This window comes from Leptonychotes weddellii, chromosome 15 (assembly GCF_054177405.1).
Source record: "Leptonychotes weddellii isolate Sample4059 chromosome 15, ASM5417740v2, whole genome shotgun sequence".
Lineage (NCBI taxonomy): Eukaryota > Metazoa > Chordata > Mammalia > Carnivora > Phocidae > Leptonychotes > Leptonychotes weddellii.
In genome coordinates this window covers 19229481-19234067 of record NC_138383.1, presented here as the reverse complement: position 1 = coordinate 19234067, position 4587 = coordinate 19229481, and the positions used below count along the sequence as shown (strand labels likewise).

Sequence of the window (4587 nt, the reverse complement as noted above, 5' to 3'; positions counted from 1 at the left end):
CATGGCCCTAATTACATGGTGACTTGTATCCCAGCTAGCTGTTTACATGTCAGTCTGCCCACCACACAGTGAATGCCCTGAGAAGGGAGGCTCTTAGTCACCTCTGTAACCATCTGATGGTGCCTAGCCCAGTGCCTAGCCCGCAGCAAGTTCTCAATGAACAGTGTGACACTGACTAGTGGGTGCTGCCCAGCACTATTCATGGCAGAAGGAAAACAAAAATTAAACAAGTTATGGTTTATCACGTATTCCCATTCGTTATTTGATTTGAGCCCTCCAACAACCCTATGAAACAGTCGAGACAGGCACTATTAGCCCCATTTTACAGATAGGGTAGCTGAAGCCCAAGGGCACACAGCTAGTGAGTAATGAGAACTAAATCCCAATCCTGTTCCCTTACTTTGGATTCAACTCAAGGAAGGGTGAAAGAGAGACGCAAAGAGCATTTTGATGATATAAGGCAATGGGGTTAGCTATAGTGGAAAAGAGCTCTTGTGAGTGGACTAGGGAGAGATCCTCACTCAGCTGGGAAAGAGTCAATAGCACCCCCACCAGGGAGGTTACAGGATTCCTCTCCCGAACCCAGGCAGCTGGAGGAATCCATAGCACCATCCTCCAGCCTTGGAAACTAGGGAACCCCCCGGCCCGCGAAAGAGACGGGTGTTAGGGTCAGGTGGCTAAGATGACGTTAAGAATGACATGTTAGCAAGGGCCTGCCTCTCTGTTGCTATGACAACAGGAGCTTGACTACTGGGCCTTGCAAGGTTGACTGAGGCATGTCCTTCGTTGACTCGGGGAAGGACATTTACAGGGTGGGTGTGTGCGCGCGCGCGGTAAAATGAAGATGGAAAAGGTATATTCAAGACTCCAGATCAATCATTCTCCGCCTCGGCAACACTTTAGCTACACCTGCGCAATTTTAAAAACCTCGATGCCTAGGCCATACCCCAGACCAATTAAATCAGAATCTCTAGGCTTCGCTATCTACTTAAGTCTTCGCGGATGACTCCAATTGCAGCCAAAGTCGCAAACCCTCCTTTTAGAAGGAAAGCGGAAGTCTCGCGACCTTCCCAAGATGGCGGTTACCCTACGGTTTCCGCCTTTACGTGCGCCGGCAGAGGGCGGGCTTTCCAGGAGCGCATGCGTATAGTTCTCTCCGCTCCCTGCTGCCCCCTCCTCTTTCCCCCGCCTCCATTTTGTTCGCGGACGCTGGGGACGGTGGGAGCAGATCCATTTCCGGGTTGGCGAAAGGGGCGGCGGCGGCGAGAGAGGGAGCTTGCCGGGGAGCGAGCAGGACGGGACGAAGCCAGAGCGGAGGTGGGGGAGGATTCGCTCCCGGGGCTGCTGCGGCCAGGTCGGAAAGAGGCAGAAGAGGCTGGGTACGTCGCTGAGATGATCTGCGGACCTGAGTGGGGGAGCCGGGGGAGGGGGGAATTGGGGCGGGGCTTGAAGAGAGAGGGGATATGGGGGAGGGGCCTGAGGGAGAGAGGGGTCCTGGGGGCGGGGTCTGAGGGGGGCGGAATGGAACTGGGGGCTGGGTCTGAAGAGCCTGGAGTGGGGCGTGGGGAATCTAACTGGGGAGGAGTGGTCGGGAATTGGTGTAGGGCGAGCACTGACTGAAAATGGGAAAGAAGGTTATTGAGAGACAGGAAATAGGGATCCTGAAGGGTTGGGTAAGGTGAGTAAGACGGTAACTCGGAGTGAGGGACAAGTAAGGGACAAGTAACCGTGCACAAAAAGGGAAATAGGGAGGGAGGGACCTGTTGTGAACAGGTAATTAACAGGATGCTCTGAGTGAGGAGGCCACTGTTGACGTTTTGGGGATTGAGTTGAGTGAAAACCAATGGCTCAGAGGATGATTCGGGAAATTGCTTACACTTGAGGGAATCAGAATTGAGTTGCTCATGGGAGCAACCTAGAGTTGAGGGTTCAGATTGGAGTGGTGTGAAGTGAGGGAAGATGGAAATCTTAAAAGTCTTAGACGTGGGCATTGTGTGGTGTTGAGTTACTGATCAAAGAAAATTCTTGGGCACCTGGGTGGCTCAGTTGGTTAAGCGACTGCCTTCAGCTCAGGTATGATCCTGGGGTCCTGGGATCGAGTCCCACATCGGGCTCCCTGCTCAGCACGGAGTCTGCTTCTCCCTCTGACCCTCCCCCCTCTCATGCTCTCTCTCTCCCATTCTCTCTCTCTCTCTCTCTCAAATAAAAATCTTAAAAAAAAAGAAAAATTCTTAGAACACTCGGGAGCTGGAAGAAGCTGGTGTGTACTGGAACTCATATTTTTAAAGGGATTTGAATAATCTGTTACTGCTTTGGACTGCCCCCGCCCCCCCAGGATCCACCTCCTTTTTCATGGTGTTATTTTTGCCTTACTGTTTTCTCGATGACTTACTGAATGTTTTTACTGACTTTTTTCTCCTCTTACAAACCAAAAGAGAACCTCAGGGAATAAGGACTGTTCTAGCATACCTGTGGATTTACTAAGTAACTTTGAGGCAAGTCATTAAAGTGTCTTTTTTTTTTTTCTCTCTTTGAAAGACAGGTTTGGTTCCTCTCTGCCTCTAAAAGATTGTGTTAACTAAATGGGATCTTTAAAGTGGTTGCAAAGAAGCGATCTCTGAGAACATGATTGAGGTATTGATATTTAGAAGACGTGTGTTTCTCAGTTTCTTCTCAGCCTTGCTGCATATATCCTGCCAGGGAATAGTTGATTTTGATTTGATACATGTCCAGTTTTTTAACTTTTCTCAAAGCCAACTTTTAGTAGCCCCAAATTTCATATTATTGTGTAACATTGTATTGACTACCATCCAGATGGAGATAGGGAAGTTAGAGCTGGGGCTGAATGAAGTTGATTGATGAAGAATGTGAGAGAATGCACTTTTATTTTACTTTTGATAAACACTGACTTTCCTCATGAACTCTGAGAATTCACTGAAAAATAGTATTCTAGATAGTTGAGTCTTTTGCTTTGGCCCAGGCACATTGGCCTCATTGCCAGGTGGTGGGGAAGCAGTGTGCTTGTGGACAGTTTTAGCTGCTTTATTGTTAATATATTGAAATCTTGACTATTCCAACTTTCTCTTTGGGCATAATATTCTAAACACTTTTCCCATAGGTGAACTTACTTAATTTAGCTTAGAAGAAGTGTTCCTGAAAGTTTTGGCATTTCTGAGGTCTGACGTGGATTTGCTTAGGAGGGGGCAGTTTCCAATTCTGCCTCATACTTGATAGCAGAGTAGTGTTTACTTCAGTTGGTGCTGATTAGTTATGTGATGTCAGCACAAAGGTGAAACGCAGGGGAAGGTGGAAGGTGGTGAGAACAGTGGAATTTTCAGGTTTTATTAATGGCTTTTAAGAAGGGAAGAGTGAAGTCCTGTTCCTATGGAGAAATTTGTCAGATGTTCTTTTTTGACCTCTTTGGGAGCGTAACGTAGTGTACTTGAGTCTGTTTTTCTGTTGCTCTGAAGTGATTCTGAAAATCACGGGCCGCTGGTTCAGGCTGTTTCAACAAACCCTAGTCTTCCTCCTAGCCCTAGTAAGAGCAGGAGGAGCTTCAGGCTATAAAGTATATACCATACACTTATTTGGGCGTAAAAACCTGCTTAATATTTTGCTGTTATTTCAACCACAGGATCTCTTTTTGGTTTTTCAGAGGGTTTGGAAATAAGTTATGGGGGCTCAGAGGTCTGGGCAGGCTTTTGGTATAGCCTGCTTTAACATACAATTTTCCATTTTTCCTATCCTGTCACGTTTTTCCAATGCTTTATTTGAGCCAGTCCTAGGTGGAAAATGGCAAATTACATATTTTCCCCTCCCTTTTAGTCTCTGGTGGACCTGTTGTCTGTGTCACAGTTTGATATCCCCAAAGTGAAAGGATTCTTTACTGCTTCAAATGGGGAGGGTGACAGAAGCTGAGCCGGGTTTTCTGGGCCAGAGAATGGATTCTGTCAGAGCAAAGAATAGTTGCAGAGACACAAACTGGGACCTTAAGCTGTGACTAACATTTTGGCAACATGCTTCCCTTTGCCAAATAACTTCTTTTCTTCTCGAGTGTGATTGTTGATCTCCTTCTCAAAGTAGTCTCTTGTTGCTACTGTTCCCCACACAACTCCCGAGCAGAAGTTGGCAGAGTTCCGGTTGACGGACTGTCTCTTGAGGGATATGCCCCGGATTAGAGTAAATGGGGTGTTCCATGTCAAAATGAGGTTCATTGGCAGATCCTGAGAGCTGCTCTGCAAGGAAATAGAGGCAGTACTCTTTTCTGAATGTTCTTGCACTCCTTTATGCTTTTTTCTAAATTCAAACCTGTTTCTTATTCATCTGCTGATTAAATGCAGAATCATTGCCTCTGCCTAGCTTTCAAAGTCCAGGGCATTGAGGGAAAGAGAGAAAGAATTTCCCACATTTTTTTGTTCCACTCTCACTCCCAAGCCTTTTAGCCTAGGGAGCCACAGGCTAAACTCACGAGCACTTCTTGGTATTATTATAGAGGGGTATTTTATTTTATTTTTTATTTTTAGAGTGCACGAGTGGGGAGGGGCAGAGGGAGAGAGAATCTTAAACAGGCTCCACACTGAGCGCCGA

General features: G+C 46.9%; 1 protein-coding gene across 2 annotated transcripts in view; it reads left to right on the top strand.

The window, feature by feature from the left end:
• Positions 1-1180: 1180 nt before the first annotated feature.
• WIPF2 (WAS/WASL interacting protein family member 2) overlaps positions 1181-4587 on the top strand; it is a 50005-nt gene continuing 46598 nt past the window's right edge. Inside the window, exon 1 of one of the 2 annotated variants that reach the window (XM_081805030.1) lies at positions 1181-1379. The gene's annotated coding sequence lies outside the window, so the exon portion shown is untranslated. The remainder of the gene's footprint in view (positions 1380-4587) is intronic. The other variant, XM_081805031.1, reaches the window with a different exon arrangement.